Genomic DNA, 16585 nt, shown 5'->3' on the forward strand with positions numbered 1-16585 from the left:
TTGCATCTGGGAGGTATCCTGATCCGTGCGGAATTTCAGCAGGCAGCCGGCCAATCCGGGCCTTCGGGTCCAGGATGTGAACCATGGCTTTCCCCAGAGAAACAAAAGTCACCAGGCCAGGTTCCTGATGTCAGTTTGCAGGACGCACTTGGCACTGTCAAACCAGCCACAGTTGCCTTTGGGGGCACATTCCATCTGGGAGGCATCCTGATCCGTGCGGAATTTCAGCAGGCAGCCGAGCAGGCCGGGCCACCCGGCCCTGGACACGAACGATGGCCTTTCTCCTGAGAAACAAAAGTCACCAGGCCAGGTTCCTGATGTCAGTTTGCAGGAGGCACTTGGCACTGTCAAACCAGCCACAGTTGCCTGTAGGGGCACCTTGCATCTGGGAGATATCCTCAGCCGTGTGGAATTTCAGCAGGCGGACGGCCATTCAGAGCATCCAGGCCCTGTACATATACAATGGCCTGTCCCCAGAGAAACAAAAGTCACCAGGCCAGGTTCCTGATGTCAGTTTGCAGGAGGCACTAGGCACTGTCAAACCAGCCACTGTTGCCTGTGGAGGTACCTTCGGTCTGAGAGGGATCCTGATCCGTTTGGAATTTCAGCAGGCAGCTGGCCACTCCGGGCCACCGGGCCCTGGACATGTACAATGGCCTGTCCCCAGAGAAACAAAAGTCTCCAAGCCAGGTTCCTGATGTCAGTTTGCAGGAGGCACTTGGCACTGTCAAACCAGCCACAGTTGCCTGTGGGGCCACATTCCATCTGGGAGGCATCCTGATCCGTGCGGAATTTCAGCAGGCAGCCGAGCAGGCCGGGCCACCCGGCCCTGGACACGAACGATGGCCTTTCCCCTGAGAAACAAAAGTCACCAGGCCAGGTTCCTGATGTCAGTTTGCAGGAGGCACTTGGCACTGTCAAACCAGCCACAGTTGCCTGTAGGGGCACCTTGCATCTGGGAGATATCCTCAGCCGTGTGGAATTTCAGCAGGCGGACGGCCATTCAGAGCATCCAGGCCCTGTACATATACAATGGCCTGTCCCCAGAGAAACAAAAGTCACCAGGCCAGGTTCCTGATGTCAGTTTGCAGGAGGCACTTGGCACTCTCAAACCAGCCACTGTTGCCTGTGGGGGCTCCCTTCATCTAGGCGGTATCCTGATCCGTGAGGAATTTCAGCAGGCAGCCGGCCAATCCAGGCCACCCGGCCCTGGATAGCAACGATGGCCTTTCCCCAGAGAAACAAAAGTCACCAGGCCAGGTTCCTGATGTCAGTTTGCAGGAGGCACTTGGCACTGTCAAACCAGCCACAGATGCCTGTGGGGGCACCTTGCATCTGGGAAGTATCCTGATCCGTGCGGAATTTCAGCAGGCAGCTGGCCACTCCGGGCCTAAGGGTCCAGGATATGAAGCATGGCCTTTCCCCTGAGAAACAAAAGTCACCAGGCCAGGTTCCTGATGTCAGTTTGCAGGAGGCACTTGGCACTGTCAAACCAGCCACTGTTGCCTGTGGTGGTACCTTCGGTCTGAGAGGTATCCTGATCCGTTTCGAATTTCAGCAGGCAGCCGGCCACTCTGGGCCACCGGGCCCTGGAGAGGAACGATGGCCTTTCCCCTGAGAAACAAAAGTCACCAGGTCAGGTTCCTGATGTCAGTTTGCAGGAGGCACTTGGCACTGTCAAACCAGCCACAGATGCCTTTGGGGGCACCTTGCATCTGGGAGGTATCCTGATCCGTGCGGAATTTCAGCAGGCAGCCGGCCAATCCGGGCCTTCGGGTCCAGGATGTGAACCATGGCTTTCCCCAGAGAAACAAAAGTCACCAGGCCAGGTTCCTGATGTCAGTTTGCAGGACGCACTTGGCACTGTCAAACCAGCCACAGTTGCCTGTGGGGGCACATTCCATCTGGGAGGCATCCTGATCCGTGCGGAATTTCAGCAGGCAGCCGAGCAGGCCGGGCCACCCGGCCCTGGACACGAACGATGGCCTTTCCCCTGAGAAACAAAACTCACCAGGCCAGGTTCCTGATGTCAGTTTGCAGGAGGCACTTGGCACTGTCAAACCAGCCACAGTTGCCTGTAGGGGCACCTTGCATCTGGGAGATATCCTCAGCCGTGTGGAATTTCAGCAGGCGGACGGCCATTCAGAGCATCCAGGCCCTGTACATATACAATGGCCTGTCCCCAGAGAAACAAAAGTCACCAGGCCAGGTTCCTGATGTCAGTTTGCAGGAGGCACTTGGCACTGTCAAACCAGCCACTGTTGCCTGTGGAGGTACCTTCGGTCTGAGAGGGATCCTGATCCGTTTGGAATTTCAGCAGGCAGCTGGCCACTCCGGGCCACCGGGCCCTGGACATGTACAATGGCCTGTCCCCAGAGAAACAAAAGTCTCCAAGCCAGGTTCCTGATGTCAGTTTGCAGGAGGCACTTGGCACTGTCAAACCAGCCACAGATGCCTGTGGGGGCACCTTGCATCTGGGAAGTATCCTGATCCGTGCGGAATTTCAGCAGGCAGCTGGCCACTCCGGGCCTAAGGGTCCAGGATATGAAGCATGGCCTTTCCCCTGAGAAACAAAAGTCACCAGGCCAGGTTCCTGATGTCAGTTTGCAGGAGGCACTTGGCACTGTCAAACCAGCCACTGTTGCCTGTGGTGGTACCTTCGGTCTGAGAGGTATCCTGATCCGTTTCGAATTTCAGCAGGCAGCCGGCCACTCTGGGCCACCGGGCCCTGGAGAGGAACGATGGCCTTTCCCCTGAGAAACAAAAGTCACCAGGTCAGGTTCCTGATGTCAGTTTGCAGGAGGCACTTGGCACTGTCAAACCAGCCACAGATGCCTTTGGGGGCACCTTGCATCTGGGAGGTATCCTGATCCGTGCGGAATTTCAGCAGGCAGCCGGCCAATCCGGGCCTTCGGGTCCAGGATGTGAACCATGGCTTTCCCCAGAGAAACAAAAGTCACCAGGCCAGGTTCCTGATGTCAGTTTGCAGGACGCACTTGGCACTGTCAAACCAGCCACAGTTGCCTGTGGGGGCACATTCCATCTGGGAGGCATCCTGATCCGTGCGGAATTTCAGCAGGCAGCCGAGCAGGCCGGGCCACCCGGCCCTGGACACGAACGATGGCCTTTCCCCTGAGAAACAAAACTCACCAGGCCAGGTTCCTGATGTCAGTTTGCAGGAGGCACTTGGCACTGTCAAACCAGCCACAGTTGCCTGTAGGGGCACCTTGCATCTGGGAGATATCCTCAGCCGTGTGGAATTTCAGCAGGCGGACGGCCATTCAGAGCATCCAGGCCCTGTACATATACAATGGCCTGTCCCCAGAGAAACAAAAGTCACCAGGCCAGGTTCCTGATGTCAGTTTGCAGGAGGCACTTGGCACTGTCAAACCAGCCACTGTTGCCTGTGGAGGTACCTTCGGTCTGAGAGGGATCCTGATCCGTTTGGAATTTCAGCAGGCAGCTGGCCACTCCGGGCCACCGGGCCCTGGACATGTACAATGGCCTGTCCCCAGAGAAACAAAAGTCTCCAAGCCAGGTTCCTGATGTCAGTTTGCAGGAGGCACTTGGCACTGTCAAACCAGCCACAGTTGCCTGTGGGGCCACATTCCATCTGGGAGGCATCCTGATCCGTGCGGAATTTCAGCAGGCAGCCGAGCAGGCCGGGCCACCCGGCCCTGGACACGAACGATGGCCTTTCCCCTGAGAAACAAAAGTCACCAGGCCAGGTTCCTGATGTCAGTTTGCAGGAGGCACTTGGCACTGTCAAACCAGCCACAGTTGCCTGTAGGGGCACCTTGCATCTGGGAGATATCCTCAGCCGTGTGGAATTTCAGCAGGCGGACGGCCATTCAGAGCATCCAGGCCCTGTACATATACAATGGCCTGTCCCCAGAGAAACAAAAGTCACCAGGCCAGGTTCCTGATGTCAGTTTGCAGGAGGCACTTGGCACTCTCAAACCAGCCACTGTTGCCTGTGGGGGCTCCCTTCATCTAGGCGGTATTCTGATCCGTGCGGAATTTCAGCAGGCAGCCGGCCAATCCAGGCCACCCGGCCCTGGATAGCAACGATGGCCTTTCCCCAGAGAAACAAAAGTCACCAGGCCAGGTTCCTGATGTCAGTTTGCAGGAGGCACTTGGCACTGTCAAACCAGCCACAGATGCCTGTGGGGGCACCTTGCATCTGGGAAGTATCCTGATCCGTGCGGAATTTCAGCAGGCAGCTGGCCACTCCGGGCCTAAGGGTCCAGGATATGAAGCATGGCCTTTCCCCTGAGAAACAAAAGTCACCAGGCCAGGTTCCTGATGTCAGTTTGCAGGAGGCACTTGGCACTGTCAAACCAGCCACTGTTGCCTGTGGAGGTACCTTCGGTCTGAGAGGTATCCTGATCCGTTTCGAATTTCAGCAGGCAGCCGGCCACTCTGGGCCACCGGGCCCTGGAGAGGAACGATGGCCTTTCCCCTGAGAAACAAAAGTCACCAGGTCAGGTTCCTGATGTCAGTTTGCAGGAGGCACTTGGCACTGTCAAACCAGCCACAGATGCCTTTGGGGGCACCTTGCATCTGGGAGGTATCCTGATCCGTGCGGAATTTCAGCAGGCAGCCGGCCAATCCGGGCCTTCGGGTCCAGGATGTGAACCATGGCTTTCCCCAGAGAAACAAAAGTCACCAGGCCAGGTTCCTGATGTCAGTTTGCAGGAGGCACTTGGCACTGTCAAACCAGCCACAGTTGCCTGTGGGGGCACTTTCCATCTGGGAGGCATCCTGATCCGTGCGGAATTTCAGCAGGCAGCCGAGCAGGCCGGGCCACCCGGCCCTGGACACGAACGATGGCCTTTCCCCTGAGAAACAAAAGTCACCAGGCCAGGTTCCTGATGTCAGTTTGCAGGAGGCACTTGGCACTGTCAAACCAGCCACAGTTGCCTGTAGGGGCACCTTGCATCTTTGAGATATCCTCAGCCGTGTGGAATTTCAGCAGGCGGACGGCCATTCAGAGCATCCAGGCCCTGTACATATACAATGGCCTGTCCCCAGAGAAACAAAAGTCACCAGGCCAGGTTCCTGATGTCAGTTTGCAGGAGGCACTTGGCACTGTCAAACCAGCCACTGTTGCCTGTGGGGGCTCCCTTCATCTAGGCGGTATCCTGATCCGTGCGGAATTTCAGCAGGCAGCCGGCCAATCCAGGCCACCCGGCCCTGGATAGCAACGATGGCCTTTCCCCAGAGAAACTAAAGTCAACATGCCAGGTTCCTGATGTCAGTTTGCAGGAGGCACTTGGCACTGTCAAACCAGCCACAGATGCCTGTGCGGGCACCTTGCATCTGGGAAGTATCCTGATCCGTGCGGAATTTCAGCAGGCAGCTGGCCACTCCGTGCCTAAGGGTCCAGGATATGAAGCATGGCCTTTCCACAGAGAAACAAAAGTCACCAGGCCAGGTTCCTGATGTCAGTTTGCAGGAGGCACTTGGCACTGTCAAACCAGCCACTGTTGCCTGTGGAGGTACCTTCGGTCTGAGAGGTATCCTGATCCGTTTCGAATTTCAGCAGGCAGCCGGCCACTCTGGGCCACCGGGCCCTGGAGAGGAACGATGGCCTTTCCCCTGAGAAACAAAAGTCACCAGGTCAGGTTCCTGATGTCAGTTTGCAGGAGGCACTTGGCACTGTCAAACCAGCCACAGATGCCTTTGGGGGCACCTTGCATCTGGGAGGTATCCTGATCCGTGCGGAATTTCAGCAGGCAGCCGGCCAATCCGGGCCTTCGGGTCCAGGATGTGAACCATGGCTTTCCCCTGAGAAACAAAAGTCACCAGGCCAGGTTCCTGATGTCAGTTTGCAGGAGGCACTTGGCACTGTCAAACCAGCCACAGTTGCCTGTGGGGGCACATTCCATCTGGGAGGCATCCTGATCCGTGCGGAATTTCAGCAGGCAGCCGAGCAGGCCGGGCCACCCGGCCCTGGACACGAACGATGGCCTTTCCCCTGAGAAACAAAAGTCACCAGGCCAGGTTCCTGATGTCAGTTTGCAGGAGGCACTTGGCACTGTCAAACCAGCCACAGTTGCCTGTAGGGGCACCTTGCATCTGGGAGATATCCTCAGCCGTGTGGAATTTCAGCAGGCGGACGGCCATTCAGAGCATCCAGGCCCTGTACATATACAATGGCCTGTCCCCAGAGAAACAAAAGTCACCAGGCCAGGTTCCTGATGTCAGTTTGCAGGAGGCACTTGGCACTGTCAAACTAGCCACTGTTGCCTGTGGAGGTACCTTCGGTCTGAGAGGTATCCTGATCCGTTTGGAATTTCAGCAGGCAGCTGGCCAATCCGGGCCACCGGGCCCTGGACATGTACAATGGCCTTTCCCCAGAGAAACAAAAGTCACCAAGCCAGGTTCCTGATGTCAGTTTGCAGGAGGCACTTGGCACTGTCAAACCAGCCACAGTTGCCTGTGGGGCCACATTCCATCTGGGAGGCATCCTGATCCGTGCGGAATTTCAGCAGGCAGCCGAGCAGGCCGGGCCACCCGGCCCTGGACACGAACGATGGCCTTTCCCCTGAGAAACAAAAGTCACCAGGCCAGGTTCCTGATGTCAGTTTGCAGGAGGCACTTGGCACTGTCAAACCAGCCACAGTTGCCTGTAGGGGCACCTTGCATCTGGGAGATATCCTCAGCCGTGTGGAATTTCAGCAGGCGGACGGCCATTCAGAGCATCCAGGCCCTGTACATATACAATGGCCTGTCCCCAGAGAAACAAAATCACCAGGCCAGGTTCCTGATGTCAGTTTGCAGGAGGCACTTGGCACTGTCAAACCAGCCACTGTTGCCTGTGGGGGCTCCTTTCATCTAGGCGGTATCCTGATCCGTGCGGAATTTCAGCAGGCAGCCGGCCAATCCAGGCCACCCGGCCCTGGATAGCAACGATGGCCTTTCCACAGAGAAACAAAAGTCAACATGCCAGGTTCCTGATGTCAGTTTGCAGGAGGCACTTGGCACTGTCAAACCAGCCACAGATGCCTGTGGGGGCACCTTGCATCTGGGAAGTATCCTGATCCGTGCGGAATTTCAGCAGGCAGCTGGCCACTCCGGGCCTAAGGGTCCAGGATATGAAGCATGGCCTTTCCACAGAGAAACAAAAGTCACCAGGCCAGGTTCCTGATGTCAGTTTGCAGGAGGCACTTGGCACTGTCAAACCAGCCACTGTTGCCTGTGGAGGTACCTTCGGTCTGAGAGGTATCCTGATCCGTTTCGAATTTCAGCAGGCAGCCGGCCACTCTGGGCCACCGGGCCCTGGAGAGGAACGATGGCCTTTCCCCTGAGAAACAAAAGTCACCAGGTCAGGTTCCTGATGTCAGTTTGCAGGAGGCACTTGGCACTGTCAAACCAGCCACAGATGCCTTTGGGGGCACCTTGCATCTGGGAGGTATCCTGATCCGTGCGGAATTTCAGCAGGCAGCCGGCCAATCCGGGCCTTCGGGTCCAGGATGTGAACCATGGCTTTCCCCAGAGAAACAAAAGTCACCAGGCCAGGTTCCTGATGTCAGTTTGCAGGAGGCACTTGGCACTGTCAAACCAGCCACTGTTGCCTGTGGGGGCACTTTCCATCTTGGAGGCATCCTGATCCGTGCAGAATTTCAGCAGGCAGCCGAGCAGGCCGGGCCACCCGGCCCTGGACACGAACGATGGCCTTTCCCCAGAGAAACAAAAGTCACCAGGCCAGGTTCCTGATGTCAGTTTGCAGGAGGCACTTGGCACTGTCAAACCAGCCACAGTTGCCTGTAGGGGCACCTTGCATCTGGGAGATATCCTCAGCCGTGTGGAATTTCAGCAGGCGGACGGCCATTCAGAGCATCCAGGCCCTGTACATATACAATGGCCTGTCCCCAGAGAAACAAAAGTCACCAGGCCAGGTTCCTGATGTCAGTTTGCAGGAGGCACTTGGCACTGTCAAACCAGCCACTGTTGCCTGTGGGGGCTCCCTTCATCTAGGCGGTATCCTGATCCGTGCGGAATTTCAGCAGGCAGCCGGCCAATCCAGGCCACCCGGCCCTGGATAGCAACGATGGCCTTTCCCCAGAGAAACAAAAGTCACCATGCCAGGTTCCTGATGTCAGTTTGCAGGAGGCACTTGGCACTGTCAAACCAGCCACAGATGCCTTTGGGGGCACCTTGCATCTGGGAGGTATCCTGATCCGTGCGGAATTTCAGCAGGCAGCCGGCCAATCCGGGCCTTCGGGTCCAGGATGTGAACAATGGCTTTCCCCAGAGAAACAAAAGTCACCAGGCCAGGTTCCTGATGTCAGTTTGCAGGACGCACTTGGCACTGTCAAACCAGCCACAGTTGCCTGTGGGGGCACATTCCATCTGGGAGGCATCCTGATCCGTGCGGAATTTCAGCAGGCAGCCGAGCAGGCCGGGCCACCCGGCCCTGGACACGAACGATGGCCTTTCCCCTGAGAAACAAAAGTCACCAGGCCAGGTTCCTGATGTCAGTTTGCAGGAGGCACTTGGCACTGTCAAACCAGCCACAGTTGCCTGTAGGGGCACCTTGCATCTGGGAGATATCCTCAGCCGTGTGGAATTTCAGCAGGCGGACGGCCATTCAGAGCATCCAGGCCCTGTACATATACAATGGCCTGTCCCCAGAGAAACAAAAGTCACCAGGCCAGGTTCCTGATGTCAGTTTGCAGGAGGCACTAGGCACTGTCAAACCAGCCACTGTTGCCTGTGGAGGTACCTTCGGTCTGAGAGGTATCCTGATCCGTTTGGAATTTCAGCAGGCAGCTGGCCACTCCGGGCCACCGGGCCCTGGACATGTACAATGGCCTGTCCCCAGAGAAACAAAAGTCTCCAAGCCATGTTCCTGATGTCAGTTTGCAGGAGGCACTTGGCACTGTCAAACCAGCCACAGTTGCCTGTGGGGCCACATTCCATCTGGGAGGCATCCTGATCCGTGCGGAATTTCAGCAGGCAGCCGAGCAGGCCGGGCCACCCGGCCCTGGACACGAACGATGGCCTTTCCCCTGAGAAACAAAAGTCACCAGGCCAGGTTCCTGATGTCAGTTTGCAGGAGGCACTTGGCACTGTCAAACCAGCCACAGTTGCCTGTAGGGGCACCTTGCATCTGGGAGATATCCTCAGCCGTGTGGAATTTCAGCAGGCGGACGGCCATTCAGAGCATCCAGGCCCTGTACATATACAATGGCCTGTCCCCAGAGAAACAAAAGTCACCAGGCCAGGTTCCTGATGTCAGTTTGCAGGAGGCACTTGGCACTGTCAAACCAGCCACTGTTGCCTGTGGGGGCTCCCTTCATCTAGGCGGTATCCTGATCCGTGCGGAATTTCAGCAGGCAGCGGGGCACTCCTGGCCTACGGGTCCTGGATATGAACCATGGCCTTTCCCCAGAGAAAGAAAACTCACCAGGCCTGGTTCCTGATGTCAGTTTGCAGGAGGCACTTGGCACTGTCAAACCAGCCACAATTTCCTGTGGGGGCACCTTGCATCTGGGATGTATCCTCATACGTGCGGAATTTCAGCAGGCAGCTGACCACTCCGGGCCACCCGGCCCTGGACATGAACCATGGCATTTCCCCAGAGAAACAATAGTCACCAGGCCAGGTTCCTGATGTCAGTTTGCAGGAGGCACTTGGCACTGTCAAACCAGCCACAGTTGCCTGTTGGGGCACCTTGCATCTGGGCGGCATCCTGATCCGTTTGGAATTTCAACAGGCAGCCGGCCACTCCGGTCCAACTGGTCCAGGATATGAACCATGGCTTTTCCCCTGAGAAACAAAACTCACCAGGCCAGGTTCCTGATGTCAGTTTGCAGGAGGCACTTGGCACTGTCAAACCAGCCACAGTTTCCACTGGGGGCACCTTGCGTCTGGGAGGTATCCTCAACTGTGAGGAATTTCAGAAGGCAGCCAGCCACTCCGGGCCACCGGGTACTGGACAAGAATGATGGCCTTTCCCCAGAGAAACAAAAATCACCAGGCCAGGTTCCTGATGTCAGTTTGCAGGAGGCACTTGGCACTGTCAAACCAGCCACAGTTGCCTGTGGTGGTATTTTCAGTCTGGGAGGTATCCTCATCCATTCAGAATTTCTGCAGGCTGCCGGCCACGACGGACCACCGGGCCATGGACAAGAAAGATGGCCCTTTCCCAGAGAAACAAAAGTCTCCAGGCCAGGTTCCTGATGTCAGTTTGCAGGAGGCACTTGGCACTCTCAAACCAGCCACAGTTGCCTGTGGTGGTATTTTCGGTCTGGGAGGTATCGTGATCCATGCGGAATTTCAGTAGGCAGCCGGCCACTCCGGTCCACTGGGCACTGGACATCATCTATGGACTTTCCCCAGAGAAACAAAAGTCACTAGGCCCGGTTCCTGATGTCAATTTGCAGGAGGCACTTGGCACTGTCAAACCAAACGCTGGTGCCTTTGGGGGCACCTTGCGTCTGGGAGGTATCCTCAACCTTGAGGAATTTCAGCAGGCAGCCGGCCACTACAGGCCACCCGTCCCTGGAAAAGTACAATGGCCTTTCCCCAGAGAAACAAAAGCACCAGGCCAGGTTCCTGATGTCAGTTTGCAGGAGGCACTTGGCACTCTCAAACCAGCCACAGTTGCCTGTGGTGGTATTTTCGGTCTGGGAGGTATCGTGATCCATGCGGAATTTCAGTAGACAGCCGGCCACTCCGGTCCACTGGGCACTGGACATCATCTATGGACTTTCCCCAGAGAAACAAAACTCACCAGGCCAGGTTCCTGATGTCAGTTTGCAGGAGGCACTTGGCACTGTCAAACAAGTGACAGTTACCTGTGGGAGCACATTGCGTCTGGGAGGTATCCTGATCCGTTCGGAATTTCAGCAGGCAGGCAGCCACTCCGGGCCAGCGGGCCCCGGACAAGAATGATGGCCTTTCCCCAGAGAAACAAAAGTCACCAGGCCAGGTTCCTGATGTCAGTTTGCAGGAGGCACTTGGCACTGTCAAACCAGCCACAGTTGCCTGTGGGGGCACCTAGCATCTGGGAGGTATCCTGATCCATGCGGAATTTCAGAAGGCGGCCTGCCACTCTGGGCCTTCGGGTCCAGGAGAGGAATGATGGCCTTTCCCCAGAGAAACAAAATTCACTAGGCCAGGTTCCTGATGTCAGTTTGCAGGAGGCACTTGGCACTGTCAAACCAGCCACAGATGCCTTTGGGGGCACCTTGCATCTGGGAAGTATCCTGATCCGTGCGGAATTTCAGCAGGCAGCTGGCCACTCCGGGCCTAAGGGTCCAGGATATGAAGCATGGCCTTTCCCCAGAGACACAAAAGTCACCATGCCAGGTTCCTGATGTCAGTTTGCAGGAGGCACTTGGCACTGTCAAAGCAGCCACAGTTGCCTGCGCGTGCACCTTGCATCTGGGCGCTATCCTCATACGTGCGGAATTTCAGCAGGCAGCCGGCCACTCTGGGCCACCGGGCACTTGACATGAACCATGTCCTTTCCCCAGAGAAACAAAAGTCACCAGGCCAGGCTGCTGATGTCAGTTTGCAGGAGGCACTTGGCACTGTCAAACCAGCCACAGATGCCTTTGGGGGCACCTTTAATCTGGGCGGCATCCTGATCCGTTCGGAATTTCAGCAGGCTGCGGGGCACTCCTGGCCTACGGGTCCTGGATATGAACCATGGCCTTTCCCCAGAGAAAGAAAACTCACCAGGCCTGGTTCCTGATGTCAGTTTGCAGGAGGCACTTGGCACTGTCAAACCAGCCACAATTTCCTGTGGGGGCACCTTGCATCTGGGATGTATCCTCATACGTGCGGAATTTCAGCAGGCAGCTGACCACTCCGGGCCACCCGGCCCTGGACATGAACCATGGCATTTCCCCAGAGAAACAATAGTCACCAGGCCAGGTTCCTGATGTCAGTTTGCAGGAGGCACTTGGCACTGTCAAACCAGCCACAGTTGCCTGTTGGGGCACCTTGCATCTGGGAGGCATCCTGATCCGTTCGGAATTTCAACAGGCAGCCGGCCACTCCGGTCCAACTGGTCCAGGATATGAACCATGGCCTTTCCCCTGAGAAACAAAAGTCACCAGGCCAGGTTCCTGATGTCAGTTTGCAGGAGGCACTTGGCACTGTCAAACCAGCCACAGTTTCCACTGGGGGCACCTTGCGTCTGGGAGGTATCCTCAACTGTGAGGAATTTCAGAAGGCAGCCAGCCACTCCGGGCCACCGGGTACTGGACAAGAATGATGGCCTTTCCCCAGAGAAACAAAAATCACCAGGCCAGGTTCCTGATGTCAGTTTGCAGGAGGCACTTGGCACTGTCAAACCAGCCACAGTTGCCTGTGGTGGTATTTTCAGTCTGGGAGGTATCCTCATCCATTCAGAATTTCTGCAGGCTGCCGGCCACGACGGACCACCGGGCCATGGACAAGAATGATGGCCCTTTCCCAGAGAAACAAAAGTCTCCAGGCCAGGTTCCTGATGTCAGGTTGCAGGAGGCACTTGGCACTCTCAAACCAGCCACAGTTGCCTGTGGTGGTATTTTCGGTCTGGGAGGTATCGTGATCCATGCGGAATTTCAGTAGGCAGCCGGCCACTCCGGTCCACTGGGCACTGGACATCATCTATGGACTTTCCCCAGAGAAACAAAAGTCACTAGGCCCGGTTCCTGATGCCAATTTGCAGGAGGCACTTGGCACTGTCAAACCAACCGCTGGTGCCTTTGGGGGCACCTTGCGTCTGGGAGGTATCCTCAACCTTGAGGAATTTCAGCAGGCAGCCGGCCACTACAGGCCACCCGTCCCTGGAAAAGTACAATGGCCTTTCCCCAGAGAAACAAAAGCACCAGGCCAGGTTCCTGATGTCAGTTTGCAGGAGGCACTTGGCACTCTCAAACCAGCCACAGTTGCCTGTGGTGGTATTTTCGGTCTGGGAGGTATCGTGATCCATGCGGAATTTCAGTAGGCAGCCGGCCACTCCGGTCCACTGGGCACTGGACATCATCTATGGACTTTCCCCAGAGAAACAAAACTCACCAGGCCAGGTTCCTGATGTCAGTTTGCAGGAGGCACTTGGCACTGTCAAACAAGTGACAGTTACCTGTGGGAGCAAATTGCGTCTGGGAGGTATCCTCAACCTTGGGGAATTTCAGCAGGCAGGCAGCCACTCCGGGCCAGCGGGCCCCGGACAAGAATGATGGCCTTTCCCCAGAGAAACAAAAGTCACCAGGCCAGGTTCCTGATGTCAGTTTGCAGGAGGCACTTGGCACTGTCAAACCAGCCACAGTTGCCTGCGCGTGCACCTTGCATCTGGGAAGTATCCTGATCCGTGCGGAATTTCAGCAGGCAGCCGGCCACTCCGGGCCACCGGGCACTTCACATGAACCATGTCCTTTCCCCAGAGAAACAAAAGTCACCAGGCCAGGCTGCTGATGTCAGTTTGCAGGAGGCACTTGGCACTGTCAAACCAGCCACAGATGCCTTTGGGGGCACCTTTAATGTGGGCGGCATCCTGATCCGTTCGGAATTTCAGCAGGCTGCAGGGCACTCCTGGCCTACGGGTCCTGGATATGAACCATGGCCTTTCCCCAGAGAAAGAAAACTCACCAGGCCTGGTTCCTGATGTCAGTTTGCAGGAGGCACTTGGCACTGTCAAACCAGCCACAATTTCCTGTGGGGGCACCTTGCATCTGGGATGTATCCTCATACGTGCGGAATTTCAGCAGGCAGCTGACCACTCCGGGCCACCCGGCCCTGGACATGAACCATGGCATTTCCCCAGAGAAACAATAGTCACCAGGCCAGGTTCCTGAAGTCAGTTTGCAGGAGGCACTTGGCACTGTCAAACCAGCCACAGTTGCCTGTGGAGGTACCTTCGGTCTGAGAGGCATCCTGATCCGTGCGGAATTTCAGCAGGCAGCCAGGCACGCCGGGCTGCTAGGCCCTGGGCAAGAACGATGGCCTTTCCCCTGAGAAACAAAAGTCACCAGGCCAGGTTCCTGATGTCAGTTTGCAGGAGGCACTTGGCACTGTCAAACCAGCCACAGTTGCCTGTAGGGGCACCTTACATCTGGGAGATATCCTCAGCCGTTTGCAATTTCAGCAGGCGGACGGCCATTCAGAGCATCCAGGCCCTGTACATATACAATGGCCTGTCCCCAGAGAAACAAAAGTCACCAGGCCAGGTTCCTGATGTCAGTTTGCAGGAGGCACTTGGCACTGTCAAACCAGCCACTGTTGCCTGTGGAGGTACCTTCGGTCTGAGAGGTATCCTGATCCGTTTGGAATTTCAGCAGGCAGCTGGCCACTCCGGGCCACCGGGCCCTGGACATGTACAATGGCCTTTCCCCAGAGAAACAAAAGTCACCAGGCCAGGTTCCCGATGTCAGTTTGCAGGAGGCACTTGGCACTGTCAAACCAGCCACTGTTGCCTGTGAGGGCTCCCTTCATCTCAGCGGTATCCTGATCCGTGCGGAATTTCAGCAGGCAGCCGGCAAATCCAGGCCACCCGGCCCTGGGTAGCAACGATGGCCTTTCCCCAGAGAAACAAAACTCACCATGTCAGGTTCCTGATGTCAGTTTGCAGGAGGCACTTGGCACTGTCAAACCAGCCACTGTTGCCTGTGGGGTCTCCTGTCATCTGGGGGCTATCCTGATTCATGCGGAATTTAACCAGGCAGCCGGCCACCCCGGGCCACCGGGCCCTGGACATGAACCATGACCTTTCCCCAGAGAAACAAAAGTCACCAGGCCAGGTTCCTGATGTTAGTTTGCAGGAGGCACTTGGCTCTGTCAAACCAGCCACAGTTGCCTGTAGGTGTACCTTGCATCTGGGCGGCATCCTGATCCATTCGGAATTTCAGCAGGCAGGTGGCCACTCCGGGCCTAATGGTCCAGGATATGAAGCATGGCCTTTCCACAGAGAAACAAAAGTCACAAGGCCAGGCTCCTGATGTCAGTTTGCAGGAGGCACTTGGCACTGTCAAACCAGCCACTGTTGCCTGTGGGGGCACTTTCCATCTGGGAGGCATCCTGATCCGTGCGGAATTTCAGCAGGCAGCCGGCAAATCAAGGCCACCCAGCCCTGGATAGCAACGATGGCCTTTCCCCTGAGAAACAAAAGTCACCATGCCAGATTCCTGATGTCAGTTTGCAGGAGGCACTTGGCACTGTCAAACCAGCCACAGATGCCTGTGGAGGTACCTTCGGTCTGAGAGGTATCCTGATCCGTTTCGAATTTCAGCAGGCAGCCGGCCACTCCGGGCCTTCGGGTCCAGGATGTGAAACATGGCCTTTCCCCAGAGAAACAAAAGTCACCAGGCCAGGTTGCTGATGTCAGTTTGCAGGAGGCACTTGGCACTGTCAATCCAGCCACTGTTGCCTGTGGGAGCACATTTCATCTGGGAGGTATCCTCAACCGTTTGGAATTTCAGGAGGCAGCCGTGCACTACGGGCGACCGGCGCTGGGCACGAACTCTGGCCTCTCCACAGAGAAACAAAAGTCACCAGGCCAGGTTCCTGATGTCAGTTTGCAGGAGGCACTTGGCACTGTTAAACCAGCCACAGTTGCCTGTGGGGTCTCCTGTCATCTGGAGGCTATCCTGATTCATGCGGAATTTAACCAGGCAGCCGGCCACTCCGGGCCACCGGGCCCTGGACATGTACAATGGCCTTTCCCCAGAGAAACAAAAGTCACCAAGCCAGGTTCCTGATGTCAGTTTGCAGGAGGCACTTGGCACTGTCAAACCAGCCACAGTTGCCTGTGGGGGCACTTTCCATCTGGGAGGCATCCTGATCCGTGCGGAATTTCAGCAGGCAGCCGAGCAGGCCGGGCCACCGTGCCCTGGACACGAACGATGGCCTTTCCCCTGAGAAACAAAAGTCACCAGGCCAGGTTCCTGATGTCAGTTTGCAGGAGGCACTTGGCACTGTCAAACCAGCCACAGTTGCCTGTAGGGGCACCTTGCATCTGGGAGATATCCTCAGCCGTGTGGAATTTCAGCAGGCGGACGGCTATTCAGAGCATCCAGGCCCTGTACATATACAATGGCCTGTCCCCAGAGAAACAAAAGTCACCAGGCCAGGTTCCTGATGTCAGTTTGCAGGAGGCACTTGGCACTGTCAAACCAGCCACTGTTGCCTGTGGGGGCTCCCTTCATCTAGGCGGTATCCTGATCCGTGCGGAATTTCAGCAGGCAGCCGGCCAATCCAGGCCACCCGGCCCTGGATAGCAACGATGGCCTTTCCCCAGAGAAACAAAAGTCAACATGCCAGGTTCCTGATGTCAGTTTGCAGGAGGCACTTGGCACTGTCAAACCAGCCACTGTTGCCTGTGGGGGCACCTTGCATCTGGGAAGTATCCTGATCCGTGCGGAATTTCAGCAGGCAGCTGGCCACTCCGGGCCTAAGGGTCCAGGATATGAAGCATGGCCTTTCCCCAGAGAAACAAAAGTCACCAGGCCAGGTTCCTGATGTCAGTTTGCAGGAGGCACTTGGCACTGTCAAACCAGCCACTGTTGCCTGTGGGAGCACATTTCATCTGGGATGTATCCTCAACCGTTTGGAATTTCAGCAGGCAGCCGTCCACTACGGGCGACCG

Source organism: Passer domesticus, chromosome 4 (genome assembly GCF_036417665.1).
Source record: "Passer domesticus isolate bPasDom1 chromosome 4, bPasDom1.hap1, whole genome shotgun sequence".
NCBI lineage: Eukaryota > Metazoa > Chordata > Aves > Passeriformes > Passeridae > Passer > Passer domesticus.